Genomic DNA, 23,528 nt, shown 5'->3' with positions numbered 1-23,528 from the left:
ACCCGGCATCATGGTGTGGAGAGCGATCTCCTACACTGGCCGTACACCACTGGTGATCGTCGAGGGGACACTGAATAGTGCACGGTACATCCAAACCGTCATCGAACCCATCGTTCTACCATTCCTAGACCGGCAAGGGAACTTGCTGTTCCAACAGGACAATGCACGTCTGCATGTATCCCGTGCCACCCAACGTGCTCTAGAAGGTGTAAGTCAACTACCCTGGCCAGCAAGATCTCCGGATCTGTCCCCCATTGAGCATGTTTGGGACTGGATGAAGCGTCGTCTCACGCGGTCTGCACGTCCAGCACGAACGCTGGTCCAACTGAGGTGCCAGGTGGAAATGGCATGGCAAGCCGTTCCACAGGACTACATCCAGCATCTCTACGATCGTCTCCATGGGAGAATAGCAGCCTGCATTGCTGCGAAAGGTGGATATACACTGTACTAGTGCCGACATTGTACATGCTCTGTTGCCTGTGTCTATGTGCCTGTGGTTCTGTCAGTGTGATCATGTGATGTATCTGACCCCAGGAATGTGTCAATAAAGTTTCCCCTTCCTGGGACAATGAATTCACGGTGTTCTTATTTCAATTTCCGGGAGTGTAGTATCGTCTCATATGTCAAGTCATACCTGGTAAACAATGACTGCACACTAAAATTCAATGGAGATATTCGTAACTATGCAACAAGGCAGCAATCTGACCTACATATGATTCAGTCCAGAACTACCTGCAACCAAAAAGGTGTTTTAAATGTTGGGATACAAATGTATAATAATTTACCAAATGAAATCAAAGCAACAAAGAACCCAAGAGCCTTCACACACAAGTTATAAAAAGGGTTAAAATTGTAAACAATATTATAATAAATGTTCAATTAGGTCTGAAAATTATATACTGTGCATGTCCATGAAATATACTGGATTATTATATACTGTGCATGTCTATGAAATATACTGGATTATTTTACTATTACATTTGTATTGGCTGTTTCTAGTTTACTATACAACATTTGTATTTACTGTTTTGTTAAAGACAGATAATTTCCTCATTACAAAATAATGTAAAATCAATCTATTAAAAATTACTTGCAAATATGTTCTTTTGACCTGTCCAATATGATTAGTATTGACTGTTTTGCTTAAGATAGACAATTTCCTCACCACAAAATAATGTAACAATTACTTGTAAATGTGCTCTCTTGACCTGTCCAACATCATATGAACAACTGTACAATACTATGATTGCCTGGATCAATAAAATAGAATACAAAAATACAATACAATACAATACCAGGTGGCAGGGGTAAAATACAGGGAGCGAAAGGCAGAAACCAGATGGCAGTTATAAGAGTCGAGGGACATGAAAGGGAAGCAGTGGTTGGGAAGGGAGTAAGACAGGGTTGTAGCCTCTCCCCGATGTTATTCAATCTGTATATTGAGCAAGCAGTAAAGGAAACAAAAGAAAAATTTGGAGTAGGTATTAAAATCCATGGAGAAGAAATAAAAACTTTGAGGTTCGCCGATGACATTGTAATTCTGTCAGAGACGGCAAAGGACTTGGAAGAGCGGTTGAATGGAATGGACAGTGTCTTGAAAGGAGGATATAAGATGAACATCAACAAAAGCAAAACGAGGATAATGGAATGTAGTTGAATTAAGTCGGGTGATGCTGAGGGAATTAGGTAAGGAAATGAGACACTTAAAGTAGTAAAGGGGTTTTGCTATTTGGGGAGCAAAATAACTGATGATGGTCGAAGTAGAAGGGATGTAAAATGTAGACTGGCAATGGCAAAGAAAGTGTTTCTGAAGAAGATAAATTTGTTAACATTGAGTATAGATTTAAGTGTCAGGAAGTCATTTCTGAAAGTATTTGTATGGAGTGTAGCCATGTATGGAAGTGAAACATGGACGATAAATAGTTTGGACAAGAAGAGAATAGAAGCTTATGAAATGTGGTGCTACAGAAGAATGCTGAAGATTAAATGGGTAGATCACATAACTAATGAGGAAGTATTGAATAGGATTGGGGAGAAGAGAAGTTTGTGGCACAACTTGACAAGAAGAAGGGATCGGTTGGTAGGACATGTTCTGAGGCATCAAGGGATCACCAATTTAGTATTGGAGGGCAGCGTGGAGGGTAAAAATCGTAGAGGGAGACCAAGAGATGAATACACTAAGCAGATTCAGAAGGATGTAAGTTGCAGTAGGTACTGGGAGATGAAGAAGCTTGCACAGGATAGAGTAGCATGGAGAGCTGCGTCAAACCAGTCTCAGGACTGAAGACCACAACAACAACAACCAGCATTATCTTCAAAAAGTCTGAACTTTTTATTAAAATTGTCCACAGCATTAATACACAACATGAACAGCAAGGGTCCCAATATGTTTCCCTCCAGCACACTCAAAGTTACTTCTACATCTGTTGATGATTCTCTATCTGATAACTTACTGTATCCTCTCTACCAAAACTCCTCAATCCGGTCACAAAATTTGCATGGTAAATCCCGTTCAATCATACTTTTGATATTAAGCATAGATGTGGTACTGAGTCAAATGTTTTTTGGAAATCAAGAAATGCTGCATCTACTTAACTGCATTGATCCAAATTTTACAGTATGTTACGTGAGAAAAGCGTGAGTTGGTTTTCAGATGATTGGGGTTTTTGTACTCCGTGCATGACTCTTTGTGCCCTGAAATGAGAATGGTCCTGCCCACTATCCTTCCCACCCCTCCCACAGTGGTATTCTGCCGTCCACTGAACCTATACAATATACTCATCCATCCTCACACAATCCCTCCTTCCAACACCTTACCTCATGGCTCATACCCCTGTAATAGACCTAGATGCAAGACCTGTCCCATTCATCCTCCCACCATCACCTACTCCAGTCCTGTCACAAGCAACGCCTATCCCATCAAAGGTAGGTCTACGTGTGCAACCAGTCACCCACTCGTCCCACAGTGGCATCCCACCGCTCCTCCGCTCCCAACCTATGCAATATCCTTGTCTGCTCTTCCTCCACACCCGTTCCCAATTCCTTACCTCATGAATCATGCTGAAGCAACAAATCTAGATGCAAGACCTGCACTACACTTTCTCCCAACATCATCTACTCCAGTCCAATCAGAGGCATCTCTACCCTATCAAAGGCAGGGCTACCTGTGAAACAGGCATGTGACCTACAAACTAAGCTGCAAGCCCTGTGCTGCTTTCTGTGTGCATGACAACTAAGAAGCTGTCTGTTTACATGAATGGCAACAAATAAAGTCTGGCCAAGAGACAGTTGGACCACCCAGCTGTTGAACATGCTGCCCAACACATATTTCACTTCAGTGACTGCTTCAGAGCCTATGCTATCTGGATTCTTCCTGACAACAGTGAATTTTCTGAATTGCACATATAGTAAATCTCCCTGCAATATATCCTCTATATCCATAACATCCTGGCCTCAACCTCCATTAGTCCCTGACCTTCACCCACCTCCCTCCTTCCCTGCTCCCCTTTCAGCATAATACAGCCTTCTATTCCACCAATGCATCCACTAGTCCTTTTTTCTTTCCTTATTTCTCCACTATTCCACTCCTCTCCCCTGCCCACCTTCCTCCCCACACCTCCCGACTGTACCTACTGCAACTACAGCAACCATCCTGAAGTCCAAATCCAGAGCTGGATTATCAATGTAACAACACCTGGCACTGAAAGCACATTTATTAGAACACCAATGTAAAGACAGAAAATAACTGATCTTCCAGACAAAGATTGCAGTTATTTATACAAACGTCACTCATTCCAGGACGCTAAAATTATGCAGCCACTGAATAGTTCAGTTATACAAACAATACAAATATAACAATGGAAAATTCAGGACAGAATAATGACAATATTATTAAAAAGGTAGATTGCTACTCACAATACAGTGAAGATGTTAAGTTGCAGATAGGCATAACAAAAAGGCAGTCAAACAAGATTTCAGCCACAATATGCTTTCATCCAAATTACACAATATATATACACATGAACATATACACTGGCTGCCAAGACCAGAGACACAAATTTAGAAACACAAATATAAGATACTTGAAGAACATTCCAGAAATGACAAATATGAAATGATAAATAATGACTGTGGTCAGTTTTGAACTGGTGACCCGTAGCGTGCCAGGCAGTGATGCTAACAACAACACAATACTGATGGCACCACAGCTCGTGGCACTGCTCCCTCTCATAGGCAAACAGTGACCTGCTGTTTCAGAAGTCTTCATTGTAACCAACTATGACACCTTGGATCAAGATCTTGTCACTGGTCTTTTGTATGGTGGCAGAGGTGCATCCTTTTACTTTTGTCATGTTGCTTCATCCTCTTCACTATGATGAGCATCGAACGTAGCCTCTTCTGTTGATACTATGTGATCATCGGGTGGGTCTTGTAGCAGTAATTTTTAAGTCAATGAAAAAACATGCTCTTCCTGCTAGATAGCGACAACATCTGTGACAATGATAAAAGACAGCGAGGCCAGAAATGATTATAAATGAGCAGTCCAGCACACACTAATTAATTAGTTGCTGTCTATGTGTGCGTTGAGATCTGAAAGAGACCAGAAGCATATGTACGCATGCCAAGCATTATTAACCTTGTGAATGTATTACATAAAGGTTTTGTGTGAAAATATATTCGGGACAGTTTTAAAAAGTTGTTTGAATATTTATTTATTAGTCCATGAAAGTAGCCTACATTGTAATAAACGTTTGGATGATCGTGAGTACCTGCAAGGACACCAGTAATAATGGAGGGAAACACCAACGTTACAGCGCAACATTGAAGAGGTATAAGAAATCTTTTTGGAGAAGGAATATAAGAACATTTTAATATTTATAGCTATGTATTCATACCGAAATCTTATTATTCAATTTTTTCTTTAGCTACAGTGATTGTTCAGACTGCCGAAACTCCTCCTTTATCCGATAATATATTTCAGAATAATCTTAAAAAATTATTAAACCCTTTAAATGACATTTCCCTTGTCATTTCCAAATCCTTTCCCCATAAATTTACAAATGGTGACTGAACAGTAACCACGATCTCGAAAAATGTTACGTATAAGTAAAATAAAAATTAGAGGGTCAACAGAAACGTCCGATCTTACTCGTCGGCTTTGACCCGCGACGTAAGCGTGTTGTGGTGTGTGACGTCATTACGGCGCGGAGTTTGGTTTGCGATTGTGGCGTGTTTGTAGATGTCTTGTTTTTATTTGTGGTGCTCTTTGGTGGTGTGTTCGGTGGTTTATTTTGTTGTATAGTGTTTGTGTGTTGTATTTTGGAGTTGTGGGGGAGGGGGTTGACGTTTGGGTGGGTTGGGTTTTTATTTTAGTTCAGTATTTTTTCGTTGGTGTGTGTGTGTGTGTGTGTGTGTGTGTGTGTGTGTGTGTGTGTGTGTGTTGGCCAATCTAGTTTGTGGAGCTGGAACTTTTTTGAGGTAAGTTCCGTTTTTTTTTGGTTATTTATGTATGTTTTGTGTATTGGGTATAGGTTGGAAACATCCGATCTCACGCGTCGGCTTTGACCCGTGACGTAAGGGACCTACACATTGATCTGTAGCGTAGCCCTGAATACGAGGTTAGGTTGGGAGTTTTTTTTTGGAATGCGGCCGCGGCAGCGGCCGCCTATGATTCGAAAATATTGATTTGACACTAATGAACATGTATACGTAATATGAAGCAATTTGATGAACATATTGATCTGTAGCGTAGCCCACTTGAGGTTAGGTTGGGAGTTTTTTTTTTGGAATGCGGCCGCGGCAGCGGCCGCCTATGATTCGAAAATATTGATTTGACACTAATGAACATGTATACGTAATATGAAGCAATTTGATGAACATATTGATCTGTAGCGTAGCCCACTTGAGGTTAGGTTGGGAGTTTTTTTTTGGAATGCGGCCGCGGCAGCGGCCGCCTATGATTCGAAAATATTGATTTGACACTAATGAAGCCTGTGGGGGGATGGGGGGGCACTGCAGACTCCCCCCACCGCATAACGACACATGATGATCAAATTTTGAAAAAAAATGAAAAATTTTTTCCGTACCTGCTAGACTGCATAAGTGCCGATGTATGTAGGTGTAAGGGAAGCTTTCGTTTCTTAGTTTTCTATTGGGGGATGTGATCGGTAGGTTCTGTTGAGCTATATAGGTTAAGGGAAGTGTCCGATTATGGATACGAATGTGTTTTTTGGTATTTGGTCAGTTTTGTGATGTTGATTTATTTCGTTGTTTTGCGTGGTTTTGAATGGCGGTCGGTGGCTACATTTCTGTATATTTAGTTTCTCCGCACCCAAAAACCCCTAATTTCCCACGCTTGTCCCGTTACAGTCATTAGGCTTTTTGTGAAACTTGTGTATTTCAGTGTTTACAATACGTATGCGATGTTTTTATATCCGCCATATTGGAATTGTTTATAGTCGTTTCCGCGGTATTTGTGACGTCATGGGTCAAAGCCGACGGGTAAGATCGGACGCTTCTGTATTTCCAAATTAGAATCCATTACTGGAGATCGAAATTGTACTAATAACTACTTTTGTTGCATATTTATGGCATATATCTGGTAACCTCTTAGCTCCTTCCTCATCCAAATTCGAGAAATACATTTCAGTTCTGCAACTGTCATTTGCTACGTTGATAACGAGTCGATCAACAAAAGAATCCACGAAGCCACCCAGGTGTCGCATTTTCTCCTCTTCTTTTACGATGAGCCGTTCTGTACCCTCCCAGCGTTCGGAAATGACATGCGAAAAAGCTGCTTGCATTAGTTCCAGTACGTCTGGCAGTTTAACAGTCTCGTTATTTCTCGCTAAAAATCCTTGGATTCAGGTCAGTACTGATAGGTTCGTATTGTAATGGTACAGTGGCAAATGTAAACAAGCACCATTTGTATTGTGTGCTCAATGCTGTGAAAATGATTCTTTTTATCTTTCTACGGCACCTATCACTCTGGTTCATGTGAGACTACATCTGTGGTTTAAAACAATGGACATAGTCCACATGAAGAGGATCTGGTTTTTCATTTTTGTCCTATAAAATTAAACCTTTATGTTTTCTTAATTTAAGGAATCTTTATGAGCAATCGTTCATAAAATGTCGAATTAAGAATTTAGTTTTGGAACGAAAATAGGAATTTTGCGTGCAATACGTAATTAATAGAGACATAAATAGAGACATAAAAACTTTAAAATATGCATAAAAAACGTTAAAAATCCATGAAAAGTGTAGAAATATGAAACATCAAATAATTAAAAAAACATAGTAATTACTGCGTGCAGTGTATCTCAAAGCCCATCCTGTGTGTATCAATTACAAGAAAGAGCGCCGACCATGCGAAAAATCGGTGCATTTAGAACGCTGATATCATTTTCTGAATACTTTCTGGTAGAGGTTAGGAAGGGGGGCTTTTCTGGGATTATTTTCTATAAATTTGCAAAATGGGGACGCATACCGTGTGTCAAGAATCGTTCCTTCTTTGCTATTTTTGTCAGTTAACAAGCGGATGCGATGCAAGTGAGTCGCAGCAAAACAATCGATAATTCGATATGTACAGAACCAACTTCGAGATATATCGCATTCGGAGGGACACGCTCAAAAACTCCGTAATATTTTATTTAAGAAATACCATACCATCATGATTTTTTTTGGACAGCATTAACTTTTAATTAATACTGTTGGACCAAAGCTTCACTGGCAATTTATTTTACATTTTTCAACTATTGTAAACATAAACGACCACGTTGTTGTGTGTGGTCTACAGTCCTTAGACTGGTTTAATACAGCTCTCCTTGCTACTCTATCCTGTGTAAGCTTCTTCATCTCCCAGTACTTACTGCAACCTACATCCTTCTGAATCTGCTTAGTGTATTCATCGCTTGGTCTCCCTCTACGATTTTTACCCTCCACGCTGCCCTCCAATACTAAATTAGTGATCCCTTGATGCCTCAGAACATGTACTACCAACCGGTCCCTTCTTCTTGTCAAGTTGTGCCACATATTCCTCTTCTCTCCAATTCTATTCAATAGCTCCTCATTAGTTATGTGATCTACCCATTTAATCTTCAGCATTCTTCTGTAGCACCACATTTCGAAAGCTTCTACTCTCTATACTCGATGTTAACAAATTTCTCTTCTTCAGAAACTCTTTCCTTGCTGTTGCCAGTCTACATTTTATATCCTCTGTACTTCGACTATCATCAGTGATTTTGCTCCCCAAATAGCAAAACCCCTTTACTACTTTAAGTGTCTCATTTCCTAATCTAGTTCCCTCAGTATCACCCGAATTAATTCGACTACATTCCATTATCCTCGTTTTGCTTTTGTAGATGATCGTCTTATATCCTCCTTTCAAGACACTGTCCATCCCGTTCAACTGCTCTTCCAGCTCCTTTGCTGTCTCTGACAGCATTACAATGTCATCGGCGAACCTCAAAGTTTTTATTTCTTCTCCATGGATTTTAATACCTACTCCGAATTTTTCTTTTGTTTCCTTTACTGCCTGCTCAATATACAGATTGAATAACATCGGGGAGAGGCTACAAACCTGTCTCACTCCCTTCCCAACCACTGCTTCCCTTTCATGCCCCTCGACTCTTATTACTGCCATCTGGTTTCTGTACAAATTGTAAATATCCTTTCGCTCCCTGCCACCTTCAGAATTTGAAAGAGAGTATTCCAGTCAACATTGTCAAAAGCTTTCTCTAAGTCTACAAATGCTAAAAACGTAGGTTTTCCTTTCCTTAATCTTTCTTCTAAGATAAGTCATAGGGTCAGTATTGCCTCAAGTGTTCCAACATTTCTACAGAATCCAAACTGATCTTCCCCGATGTCGGCTTCTACCAGTTTTTCCATTTGTCTGTAAAGAATTCGGGTTAGTATTTGCAGCTGTGATTTACTAAACTGATAGTTCGTTTATTTTCACATCTGTCAACACCTGCTTTCTTTGGGACTGGAATCATTATATTCTTCTTGAAGTCTGAGGGTATTTCACCTGTCTCATGCACCTTGCTCACCAGGTGGTAGAGTTTTGTCAGGATTGGTTCTCCCAAGGCTGTCACTAGTTCTAATGGAATGTTGTCTACTCCCAGGGCCTTGTTTCGACTCAGGTCTTTCACTGCTCTGTCAAACTCTTCACGCAGTATCGTATCTCACATTTCACCTTCATCTACATCCTCTTCCATTTCCATAATATTGTCCTCAAGTACATCGCCCTTGTATAGACCCTCTATATACTCCTTCCACCTTTCTGCTTTCCCTTCTTTGTTTAGAACTAGGTTTCTGTCTGAGCTCTTGATATTCATACAAGTGGCTCTCTATTCTCCAAAGGTCTCTTTAATTTTCCTGTAGGCAATATCTACCTTACCCCTAGTGAGATAAGCCTCTACATCCTTACATTTGTCCTCTAGCCATCCCTGCTTAGCCATTTTGCACTTCCTGTCGATCTCATTTTTGAGATGTTTGTATTCCTTTTTGTCTGCTTCATTTACAGTTTTTTTATATTTTCTCCTTTCATCAATTAAATTCAATATTTCTTCTGTTACCCAAGGATTTCTACTAGCCCTTGTCTTTTTACCTACATAATCCTCTGCTGCCTTCACTACTTCATCCCTCAGAGCTACCTATTCTTCTACTACTGTATTTCTTTCCCCCATTCCTGTCAGTTGTTCCCTTATACTCTCCCTGAAACTCTCTATGATACGAGCTCTGGTTTAGTCAGTTTATCCAGAACCCATATCCTTATATTTCCACCTTTTTGCAGTTTCTTCAGTTTTAATTTACAGTTCATATCCAATAGATTGTGGTCAGAGTCTACATCTGCCTCTGGAAATGTCTTACAATTTAAAACCTGGTTTCTAAATCTCTGTCTTACCATTATCTAATCTATCTGATACCTTCTAGTATCTCCAGGATTCTTCCATGTATACAACCTTCTTTTGTGGTACCTGAACTAAGTGTTAGCTATGATGAAGTTATGCTCTGTACAATATTCTACCAGATGGCTTCCTCTTTCATTTCTTACCCTCAATCCGTATTCACCTACTATGTTTCCTTCTCTCCCTTTTCCTACTCTCGAATTCCAGTCACCCCTGACTATTAAATTTTCGTCTCCCTTCACTACCTGAATAATTTCTTTTATCTCATCATACAATTCATCAATTTCTTCATCATCTGCAGAGATAGTTGGCATATAAACTTGTACTACTGTAGAAGGTATGGGCTTCATGTCTATCTTGGCCACAATAATTCGTTCTCTATGCTGTTTGTAGTAGCTTACCCGCATTCCTATTTTTTTATTAATTATTAAACCTACTCCTGCATTAGCCCTATTTGATTTTGTATTTATAACCCTGTATTCACTTGACCAAAACTCTTGTTCCTCCTGCCACCGAACTTCACTAATTCCCACTATATCTAACTTTAACCTATCCATTACCCTTTTTAAATTTTCTAACCTACCTGCCAAATTAAGTGATATGACATACCACGCTCAGATCCGAAGAACTCCAGTTTTCTTTCTCCTGATAACGACGTCATCTTGAGTAGTCCTCACCCGGATATCTGAATAGGGGACTATTTTGCCTCCAGAATATTTTACCCAACAGGACGCCATCATCATTTAACCATACAGTAAAGCTGCATGCCATACAGTAAAGCTGCATGCCCTCAGGAAAAATTACAGCTGTAGTTTCCCCTTTATTTCAGCCGTTCGCAGTACCAGCACAGCAAGTCCGTTTTGGTTAGTGTTACAAGGCCAGATCAGTAAATCATCCAGAATGTTGCCCCTGCAACTACTGAAAAGGCTGCTGTCCCTCTTCAGGAACCATATGTTTCTCTGGCTTCTCAACAGATACCCCTCTGTCGTGGCTGCACCTACGGTACGGCTATCTGTATTGCTGAGGCACGCAAGCCTCCCCACCAACGGCAAGGTCCATGGTTCATGGGGGAGAACGACCAAGTACTGTTCCAAATATTCGGTAGTGGGATTGTGTCTTCGATTACTCAAAACATTTTTATGAGCAGAAAAGGACCGTTCAACATCAACTGAGGTAACTGGGCAGTATCTGAATTTGGATCCTATGTTTACACTTATTGTTTCTAATAAATGTTCATCCATCCCATTAATAAAGCCATCAATTCAGCACATGGGTTCAAAGCCTGGGTTATTGTTTAAAATGCTTTCAGACTTTTCTTTAAGTTTTCTTGGGAATACCTCCGGCAATGAGGAGTCCACTAGAGTAATTTTATTCATTAACTGATTAGATTCATTCAACGCCAAACCTTGAGTTTCAAGCTTTTTAATACTTGCAGGTATATGGGAAAAATGAGTGCTAATCACAGAAATGTCTTTTTTAATACCAGAATCATTAAAAGCTACCTTGCACTGGCAAACTGTCTAAGCATCAGCACTATTGAATTCGTTTACTACCCTTGTAATGGCCTCGAAATGTTCATTGTAAAACAACACAGCTTCGACCCACTTACCCCAACAAGTCACTACTGCTTCGGGAGGTAAGGGCCCAGTTGGTAGTTTTTCTTTGTAGGTCTTGATGCGAGAAGGAGCCTTTAGAAACACTTTCTTTGTGGATTAATTAAGTTTATTTACATTCACAAACGTGGAACGTACGCTGCTTCTTCAGCTAGGTGATGTACTCCAAGAGCAAACCATGCCACAGGAATCAAATTGGGATAAAATACTCAGAGGGCTTTTCCTGCTTTGATCATATAGGGAGCAGCATCTGAAACAAACACAAACACCCTTTAATCTGCAGAAGATCTTGAAAATATTTTTTTAATACCCTCATTCACAAATCTAGAGATCGTAGAAAGATTTACTTTTTCGAGTTCTTTGCAGACCACTAAATAGGAAGAAGGCTCTTCATTTAAAGCACCAACAATTAAATTTGCAATGTAACAGCCACAAGTGTGTATAGTTTCATCAAATGAAATCCAGATAATGCTGTGTTTGAGTCAGTGTGTATTTCTTCCAAATCATTTACGTAAACTGTCGGTATGTAATTTTTATGCAGTTATAAGGGGGTAGTTTGTGTTGTTGCCTCAGATGATGATTACACGAATATTTTGTCAGGATTTGTAAGAGGTTGGTCCTTGAGGTACTGCAATACGTGAACACTGAGAAGTATGTTTAAACAGTTTCATTAACAAAAGCAGATTATAAACCAGGCATGCTATGCGTACCTATCATCACTGTGTCTGAAATCCTAACACTGGCTAAATATGGTCTTATCGAAAGGAGCTAAGAAAAGAGACATATTCGCGCCTGAGGCCGCGCTAGTAAATACTGCATGCTGCGGACGGCGGCCAGTCACGTACTCTCCGCTGGAGTGCGCCCGGACGCTCGTCTACTGACCAAGCAAATTGTCAGCATTCCAGACAGGTCGACTGGGGAGCGTGTGTTAACGTACCGTAAGGCTGCACACAATCCGTAGACCCTTACATCACTGTCCCCAGAGAAAAAGAGCAACCACAGGTGGCTCAAACGACCCAACCATAGGTGGCTCAAACGACCTCCTAGGCGTTATGAATCTGTTTCGCCATTTGTGGCATCAGAAGGCATTGCAACATATATTTCATTTGCAGACACAGTACAGAGAAGTGTGCCTTCAAGGTGACAATTTCATACATGACAAATGCTGTTGACAAAAGACAATAATAGCAGTAAAACACAATACTGAGAATCAAGTATGCATTAACATTACTGGAGGAATCGAAGGACTTAATTCTATTTGCTGCTTCAATGAAATTTAGCTCATTATTGGAAGAGATTACATTTTCATGGATGTCCTTAATTAAATTATTGTCTTCAGAAAACTTGATAAGGAATGCTTCCCGTAAGTTGATATATATGAATCATTGTAATAAACAGATAACATTCTCGTTAATGGCAAATGTTTAGTTGCATGAAATGTAGTTTTCGATACACTAGGCATATCAAATAGTTCACATTATAAATCACAATATGTGGCATTCAAGATTAATCCACTATTGTTCAATTTTAGTGTAAAGGGTAGCTCAGGTGTATCATAGTTTTTACATGTAAATGTGACATCAAGGGTGGAGTTAAATGCGAAAATTATACCTTCAGAACATCGTTTAAGAAATGGATGATAAAGATGCATTAAAATTCTAGGGCAATCATCTCTTGGGGGATGATTCATAAACAATTCTTTCTCACAGCTGTACACTCTACTGTCTAAGAATACTGCCGATTCAGGGCAAATTAACTTACGACTACGTTTACACATATGCAAATCATTTTCATTTAGGGACACAAAATATCTTTGATCCTTGCTGATCAGTAGATAATCATTCAGTACATACTTTACATGAATATCCTACCTGTCTCCATTTCACAGAAAAAGTATAGATCTTATAAATTTCAAAATTATGCTTTTATCTAGCAATTGGAATAGAAACAATAACAGTTAATTCATCTTCAATCATTATCCTTATGTAAACATATAAATTGTAAGAGTTAACAGGGTAAATCGTAGTACATGTTGCATCTAGATTTCGTTCAATTGATAGTAGGATCTCTAAAAATTGTTCTGGATGTAGTAGCACACTGCCCAAACAATCATTTGAACTACTTTCTAAGGCAGTTCTAAGGGCATCAATTCTAGTATTTGATAAACTATCAGTAATCCTTAACAAAAGAGTGTTTAAATCTAAGTGTGCACTCAAAGCATTTAATCCTTGGACTATTTCTTGGATATCTGCATTCGTTTCATTAGAAGTATGTGGAAATGCGAGATAAACTGCTTTACAATCTGTTCAATGAAAACTCTGTGGTTAGTAATGGTTCTTTGTATATTCTTTAATATGATAATTTCATTAGAGAGGTTAGTTGAATCTGTGCTGGACTGTTGTTCAAGAGCTAATATTTTGCCTTTAACTTCCATTAGATCTCGACTAGTTAAAGTACCAAATACATTACGAAGGATACTCCCTCCAAAATCAAACCAGGCACGTTTATGCCTAATTAAAGCTTTGTGTGGTAAAAGCTTTAAAAACAGTAAATCTCTTGTTCATAATAAGCAAATGTAGACTCTACCTGCATTTTGGCTGTGATCCAGTTATTATACCAAGGTATACCCATTTCCGAAATTGTATCATTACCCTTAACAGAACAAATTAGGTCAATTGGCTTCTTTACAGAATTGAACTGTTGCTGGATTTCACTCAGATTATACTTGAGGAGAAGTTTTGTATTACTTGTTGAAACTATCATGTCTGATCGCAGTTCAAACAAAACACCTGTACTCTATGGTACTATTACTACAGCATTAGTAGAATACGCTATCATAGCAAGCATTCGAATAAAAATGAACATGGTTAATTAGTTCTAAATATTAGAGTTAACAATGAACATAAAATAAATGAGTTTCTGGTGGTAACCTGTGGAATAAAAGGTTTAGTTTCACTTGTGCACTCGCACAATAGCTTCAATACTAAATTTTCACAACACATTCACATAAGCACATGGCTGAAATAAACACATGCATTGCACTATCACACACTACACACGTTTACGCAGATTTTAGGGGTATCTGGAACAGGATCGCTCGCAACATGGCGATGCCTCGGCCTCGAAGTCTGGAGTGCGACCTCGCGATTCTCGCTTCCTGGGTTTGAGATCAGCAGTACCCAGAAATGGCTTTGCACGACTGACGTGATGACAATCGAACGAAAGGGCAGTTGGAACTTAAGAGTGGCTGGCGACAACACCTCCAAGATTGGATATGGTCCTTTCCAAAACTTCTTAAACTTTTTGACTTGACTCTTCTTTGACACCACGTTGCTCAGGTACACAAGATTTCCAACTCGATACTGTGGCACTGGTGCTTGGCGGTAGTGTTGTCTTGCTTGCTGAAGAAAGTATTGACGATTCCGCTGTTTCACTCCCCTCCATACTTCCTTTAGCTTGCGTGCTAGATCCCTTACATGTTAATTGCTGATTCGGGCAGTCTATCGTGCCAAAGTCCAAGCGTAATGCATTCTTCTTCCGTAGACGATCTCATATGGTCTTAGGCCAGTTGAGCTGTGCATTTTGGTATTGTCACAACTTACCAATTACGGTAAACAGACATTCCAATTGTCATGTTTGCTGCACACATAATGGCAAACCAGTTTATTAATTGTTCTGTGGACTCGCTCGACTCTTCCATTTCCATCAGGGTGTGCTGGTGTAGTCCTTAACTGAGTTATTTGCATGAACTTACAAGTCTGTTTAAGTAATTCACTCATGAAATTCGTTCCTTGGTCACTAATTATACTTAATGGTGATTCAAACTTAAGAAACCATTCTTTTACAAAAACTTTAGCTACAGTCTCAGCGCTCTGATCAGGTATTGGTATAATGAGAAGGTATCTAGAGAAATGATCTAACATTGTCAATATGTATTTCTGGCAGTTCTTGCAATGGTGCTCTACTTTTTCCCACATTATTCCGTCTGTTACAGGAATCACATTGCGAAATAAACTCGAAAACGTCAGCTTTGCGGCTCGGCCACCAAAACATTTGAGCTATTTTAATGTTTGTTGCTTTTTTACTGCAATGTCCTGATAATAAAGAATCGTGTTGCTCTCTCATGATTTGCTCTTTCATGCTTTCTGGAATAACTATGCGGTTTCCTTTACTAGTGATTTTTTACAATAATCCATCTATTCCGACAAAACGTTGATCATTTTTTCATAATTTGCATTGTGGGTATTCTTCCTGAGCTGCCTTTAAATCTTCTTCTCGACTCATTGTAACAGAAACATTGACTTTTCGACTAACTGCATCAGCATTCACATTTTGTTTACCAGGTCGGTGAATAACCTTAAATTGGTACTCACTTAGTCTTAATGTTCATCTTGTTAATCTGGAACTTGGATAACCATTTAAGTGAGGCATGATCTGTAAGAACAGTAAATTCTCTTCCTGTTAAGAAACATCTGTTATGTGTTATACCAAAAACCAAAGCACAAAGCCCCTTCTCAGTAGTAGTATAATTACATTCCGCTTTGTTTAATTGTGTGGAAGCAAATGATATTGGATGTTCATGACCATCAACTTCTTGAGACAAGATTGCACCTATGGCAAAATTGGATGCATCTGTTGAAAGAATAAAGGGTTTACTGAAATCCAGATACGTTAACACTGGGGCTGTGGTTAGAGCAGTTTTAAGTTCTTCCATTACCTTTTTGCACTTTGTTGATCAATTAAATGTGACACCTTTCTTCAGTAGCTGCGTCATTGGTCGTGCTATATTCGCATAACTGGCTATAAATTGTCTGTAGGAATTTTACAATCCCAAGAATCATTGTAGTTCCTTCAAATGTTGTGGTTCAGGAAAATTCTTTACATCTTCAATTAATTTTGGATCAGGTCGAACACCTTCACTGTTTATAACATGACCAATATAGTTAACTTTACTTTGTGCAAAATGACAATTATCTATTGCTAAAGACAGGTTTGCGCTTCTTATACGCTCAAAAACAGCTTGAAGTCTCTCAGTATGCTGCTTCATGTTTCCACAAAAAATTATTACATCATCAAGGTAAACAAGTGCTTGTGCTGGGGTGAGCCCTCATAAAACTGAATCCATCAGGCGTTGAAATGTAGCTGGAGCATTACAAAGTCCAAACAGCATATGAAGATACTTGTATACTACTGTTGCTGTTACAAATGAAGTTTTTGCTTGATCATCTGGATGCGCTGTGAACTGGTGATAACCACTTGTTAAATCACATACTGAAAAAATTCGACATCAGTCCAAGTAATCCAAGATATCCGCTATATTTGGTAAGAGGTAAATGTCGGGTGTGGTCACAGCATTCAAAGATCGGTAATCAACACAAAAACGGAACTGTGGTTCTCCTGAAATTGATTTCTTCTTTACAATTACAACAGGCGAACACCATGAAGGGCCTGAAGGATCTCTTGGTTTTATAATTCCGGCTTCTAATTGTTCTTTAACCATGTCTTCTACTAAATCTCTTTGACTGAATGGTTTCGGTAAGGTTTCTGTGTGATTGGGGCTGCATTCCCTGTATGAATATGATGCTGAACAAAATGAGTGACAGGTAAATTTGCACGTTCTCGGAATAAATCTGAATACTCCAACAAAACAGCGTTAAAATCATCTGTTCGTCAACTGTCAAATGTTCTATCTTTATCCAAATCTTGCACTTCAGTTCATTATTAACTTCGTCTCCTCGTTGCAATTTTGCGGTACTGTTACAAAAATCTGTGTTTATAACTGCAGCATTTGTTACCTCATCTGGAATTTGTATTACGTGACTTTTACTGACGTTCGACACTTCAGCAATTTTCGTTCCTCGTGGCAAAACAACATCCTCTTTGCTCATATTCCTTATTGTAACTGGGACTTTTGCGACATTCTCTCTCACCATTGTAGCGACACCTACACTTCTAACAACATAACAATGCATTTTATCCAATAACTCACTATTCTTGGATCGATCAATTAATAACAAAGTACCCTCCTTGCATCGGGGTGACTTAACTTCAACGTAGATAGTTTTCCTGCTCCCTTGAGAATTTGCTGAGGCTGATCAATTTGAACATCGACTCGGACGGTTTGAACTGATGCATCGTTTGGGTGGTCCATTCCCTTAACGTCAGTATTGCTGCACCTTTGAGTACGATCTGAACAACGATTTCCTAGGTTGTAGTTGCTACGGCCTAGTCTGATCTTTCTTTCTGCGACAAACATCTCTGCCTCGTTAGCGGACAAGAAATCAAATCCAAGTACACTGTCATAACGCGTTTCGTTGTTTGAAACTACTTGCACCCTTACTGTGTATTTATCTTTATTTTCACCTTCATTTTGGCCTTGGCCAAGAATTAATTCTACGTCAACTTCTCCATAGTTATGTAGCTTTCCTTCGTTTAACCCTGCCACTTATAATAGTGGCGGTTTCAATTTATCCCGTTTATCTATGCAACACCACATTAATGAAGTCTGTGCTTCTGTGTCATTAAGTAGTTTGATGTTTCTCCCACGATATACAGCACCTATCATGAAGTCATTTTCTGTCTGATTTTCGCTGGAACTAACAGGAATCACTGTCTCTGGCAAGCGACGGACTAAGCAGTGGCGCGTATGTACCCGTACCCGTTTAAAGATCTGGCAGATTGTCTGTTGTTCACATTACCTTTCTTCTTGTTGCAACAATCTCTAGAAACATGACCCTGCACTCCGCAATGATAGCAGATTCGATTCTCTTTACAATCGTTACGCTTGTGACCCAGCTTACTGCATCTGTAGCATTGTAATGTTGTGTTGAAAACTCTGCGTTCTTGTTTCTACATCTCATTCGGTCGTCTTAGTGCTTCAACGAAACCAACAGCTGATTCTACTGCTTCCTGAAACGTTTTACATCGCGCCAATCAGACAGCTTTGCTTACTTCCTCTCCGTGCGACCCATTAATGAATGTATCCAAGGCTCTCTGGTCGGCTTCGAACAACTGAATACGGTTTTCATTTTCATCTTCTACTAACTCGTACGTTTGAGCGTTGATGTTTCGAATTCTGTCAGAAAACTGCTCGATAGATTCGTCTCGTCGCATTCGCAAACTGTGAAGCTGCTCTCTGTAAAATCTGATCGCGTTTTTACGTTTAAATCTCTGAACAACAATCGTTCTAAACTCATTGTAATCTTGTTTTCATGTAAGTAGGCTCCGCGCTAATGAAATCTTGTGCTGCTCCCTGAATTCTTAATTTGGCAACCACTAGCTTATCAGAATCTGTCCATGATGCTAACGGGGTGGCACTTTCAAGTTTACGAAAAAACACTTTCACATCATCTTCGGGTTTCCACTAAACACTGGTACTGGTGGCAATAATGAAAAATTCTTTATTGTAGTTGTACCTGTACTGCATGAACTATCATTTTCCAAGTCTCTCGGAATGTTATACTCGCTTTTTTCTGCTTTTAGCTGCCGAATCTCTCCTTGCAGTTCATTAATAACGGTTTGTAGATCGACAACGTTACTCTGACTGGATTGCTGCGACATTTTGTCTAAGTTAACGCCAATGAGTCACTCTAATTTAAAATAAAAATCCATCAGTGCCTTTCGTATTCTAGCCAAACTGGAGTAGACCAACCTGAATTCCAGTGTTGGATGTCCCGCATAGTCGGAAGATGTTCACACTGCTGCTACTTGAAGTTCACGTTGTACTGCACCTCTTCAGGATTGTAGACTTTCCATAATTATCCCCACGCTGACACCACTACTATAAGTGGGTAGTTGTTGTTGTTGCCCCGGATGATGATTACACGAATATTTTGTCAAGGATTTGTAAGCGGTGGGTCGTTGAGGTGCAGCAATACGCAAACACGAGAAGTATGTTTAAACAGTTTTATTAACAAAGGCGGATTATAAAACACGCACTCTACGCGCACCAATCATCACCGTGTCTGACATCCTAACACCGGCTAATTACGGTCATATCGAAAGGCTCCATGGTGAGCTAAGAAAAGAGATATATTCGCGCCCGAGGCCGTGCTAGTTAATACTACGTGCTGCGGACGGCGGCCAGTCGCGTACTCTCCTCTCCGTCGCAGTGCGCCCGGACGCGCGTCTATTGACCAAGAAAATTGCCAGCATTCCAGACAGGTCAGCTGGCGAGTGCGTGTTAACGTACAGTACGGCGACGCGCAATCCGTAGACCCTTACACAGTGTTGATTCATCTGGTATATTTTGATTGAAGCAATATTTGCACAGGAAGCTTTTAACTTGCGCCATGGGGTGGTGGGGTTTCGGGTTCCGCTGGATAGATCAGGAGTCCACTACACGCAGCAGGCGGCTACACGGGTAGCAGGGGTTGTGAGGCGTTGACTGGGCGGTTTTTTAGGTTAGATGGCCTCGGGCAAGTACAGAAAGGGCAACAGCCTCAAGGGGTGCGGGGCAAAGTCAGGACATGCGGGGAACAAGCAGTAATCGGTATTGTAATTGTAAACTGTCGAAGCTGCATTGGAAAGTACTGGAACTTCAAGCTCTGATAGAAAGCACCGAAGCTGAAATCGTTATAGGTACGGAAAGCTGGCTGAAGCCAGAGATAAATTCTGCCGAAATTCTTACAAAGGCACAGACGGTGTTTAGAAAGGATAGATTGCATGCAACCGGTGGTGGCGTGTTTGTCGCTGTTAATAGTAGTTTATCCTGTAGTGATGTAGAAGTGGATAGTTCCTGTGAATTATTATGGGTGGAGGTTACACTCAACAACCGAGCTAGGTTAATAATTGGCTACTTTTACCGACCTCCCGGCTCAGCAGCATTAGTGGCAGAACAACTGAGAGAAAATCTGGAATACATTTCACATAAATTTTCTCAGCGTGTTATAAACTTAGGTGGAGATTTCAACTTACCAGATATAGACTGGGACACTCAGATGTTTAGGACGGGTGGTAGGGACAGAGCATCGAGTGACATTATACTGAGTGCACTATCCTAAAATTACCTCGAGCAATTAAACAGAGAACCGACTCATGGAGATAACCACATGGACCTACTGATAACAAACAGACCTGAACTTTTCAACTCTGTAAGCGCAGAACAGGGAATCAGTGATCATAAGGCCATTGCAGCATCCCTGAATATGGAAGTAAATAGGAATATAAAAAGGGAAGGAAGGTTTATCTGTTTCGCAAGAGTAATATAAGGCAGATTTCAGACTACCTAACAGATCAAAACGAAAATTTCTGTTCCGACAGTGACAATGTTGAGTGTTTATGGAAAAAGTTCAAAGAAATCGTAAAATGCGTTTTAGACAGGTACGTGCCAAGTAAAACTGTGAGGGACGGGAAAAACCCACCGTGGTTCAATAACAAAGTTAGGAAACTACTGCGAAAGCAAAGAGAGCTTCACTGCAAGTTTAAATGCAGCCAAAACCTATCAGACAAACAGAAGCAAAACGATGCCAAAGTTAGCGTAAGGAGGGCTATGCGTGAAGCGTTCAGTGAATTCGAAAGTAAAATTCTATGTACCGACTTGACAGAAAATCCTAGGAAGTTCTGGTCTTACGTTAAATCAGTAAGTGGCTCGAAACAGCATATCCAGACACTCCGGGATGATGATGGCATTGAAACAGAGGATGACACGTGTAAAGCTGAAATACTAAACACCTTTTTCCAAAGCTGTTTCACAGAGGAAGACCGCACTGCAGTTCCTTCTGTAAATCCTCGCACAAACGAAAAAATGGCTGATATCGAAGTAAGTGTCCAAGGAATAGAAAAACAACTGGAATCACTCAACAGAGGAAAGTCCACTGGACCTGATGGGATACCAATTCGATTCTACACAGAGTACGCGAAAGAACTTGCCCCCTTTCTAACAGCTGTGTACCGCAAGTCTCTAGAGGAACGGAGGGTTCCAAATGATTGGAAAAGAGCACAGGTAGGCCCAGTCTTCAAGAAGGGTCGTCGAGCAGATGCGCAAAACTATAGACCTATATCTCTGACGTCGATCCGTTGTAGAATTTTAGAACATGTTTTTTGTTCACGTATCATGTCGTTTCTGGAAACCCAGAGTCTAATCTGTAGGAATCAACATGGATTCCGGAAACAGCGATCGTGTGAGACCCAACTATTAGATACAGGCTCCCAGGTAGATGCTATTTTCCTTGACTTCCGGAAGGCGTTCGATACAGTTCCACACTGTCGCCTGATAAACAGCGTAAGAGCCTACGGAATATCAGACCAGCTGTGTGGCTGGATTGAAGAGTTTTTAGCAAACAGAACACAGCATGTTGTTCTCAATGGAGAGACGTCTACAGATGTTAAAGTAACCTCTGGCGTGCCACAGGGGAGTGTTATGGGACCATTGCTTTTCACAATATAAATAAATTACCTAGTAGATAGTGTCGGAAGTTCCATGCGGCTTTTCGCGGATGATGCTGTAATATACAGAGAAGTTGCAGCATTAGAAAATTGTAGCGAAATGCAGGAGGATCTGCAGCGGGTAGGCACTTGGTGCACGGTGTGGCAACTCTCCCTTAACATAGACAAATGTAATGTATTACGAATACATAAAAAGAAGGATCCTTTATTGTAATATATGATAGCGGAACAAACACTGATAGCAGTTACTTCTGTAAAATATCTGGGAGTATGCCTGCAGAACGATTTGAAGTGAAATGATCATATAAAATTAATTGTTGGTAAGGCGGGTACCAGGTTGAGATTCATTGGGAGAGTCCTTAGAAAATGTAGTCCACCAACAAAGGAAGTGGCTTACAAAACACTCGTTCGACCTATACTTGAGTATTGCTCATCAGTGTGGGATCCGTACCAGGTCGGGTTGACAGAGGAGATAGAGAAGATCCAAAGAAGAGCGGCGCGTTTCGCCACAGGGTTATTTGGTAAGTGCGATAGCGTTATGGATATGTTTAGCAAACTCCAGTGGCAGACTCTGCAAGAGAGGTGCTCTGCATCGCGGTCTTGCTGTCCAGGTTTCGAGAGGGTGCATTTCTGGATGAGGTATCGAATATATTGCTTCCCCCTACTTATACCTCCCGAGGAGATCACGAATGTAAAATTAGAGAGATTCGAGCGCGCATGGAGGCTTTCCGGCAGTCGTTCTTCTCGCGAACCATACACGACTGGAACCGGAAAGGGAGGTAATGTCAGTGGCACGTAAAGTGCCCTCCGCCACACACCGTAGGGTGGCTTGCGGAGTATAAATGTAGATGTAGATGTAGAGTATAGGGTTTGTAAGTGTGTGAAGTGGAATATCACTTGCGATTAATGCATCACATAGATCCATGTTAAATCGATTTTTCTTGTTACCTTTGGAAAAATCGTTGCTAGTGCAACTTACTGTTGTCAGAAGTTGTTATAATGGTCCTTTCTTCTGCATTCCTGCGATATGAAGACTTGTCTTTAAATACTAGTCTATTTCAAACTTTTTTTGCACGAAACGTTCTTCTCGCAAACTAGAAAATATAAAACAATTCTGTCATATGTAAATGTTCCAGGATGGTCCGCTATTCACGAAACGACGTTTCTTTTTTTGGGCGACATGGCGCACAGCACAGTACAAACTATAATCCATTCATCATAAGAATAAACCTGATCAAAACAAGCACAAACGCGATGATTGATCAGAAGCCGTAGCACACGTACTCTCATGTTGTTACGCACTTGAAAGTAGATCCTCCTTATGTATTAGATATATTATTACTAAGTTACATTAAATGAAACTTTAAGGGGCTCCGGAAAGGCTCAAAATCATGAAAAGTTCAATTTTTACTTTTTTGCGTTTTCTGAATCTGCAGACTATTACCTTTTAATAGATATATAATTTATTCAATTCCGAAGACTACAACTATTTTTAAATTTTTTTTGAAATGTGTTCTACATGGGTGTGACCCACTGTGGCGCTGTTAAACTGCTGTCAAATGGTGTTATTATTAACGTCCGTGTTCATCAGGTACATTTTAGTCATGTGAGATAAAGT

This window comes from Schistocerca nitens, chromosome 4 (genome assembly GCF_023898315.1).
Source record: "Schistocerca nitens isolate TAMUIC-IGC-003100 chromosome 4, iqSchNite1.1, whole genome shotgun sequence".
Lineage (NCBI taxonomy): Eukaryota > Metazoa > Arthropoda > Insecta > Orthoptera > Acrididae > Schistocerca > Schistocerca nitens.
Note: the sequence above shows the minus strand (reverse complement) of the source record.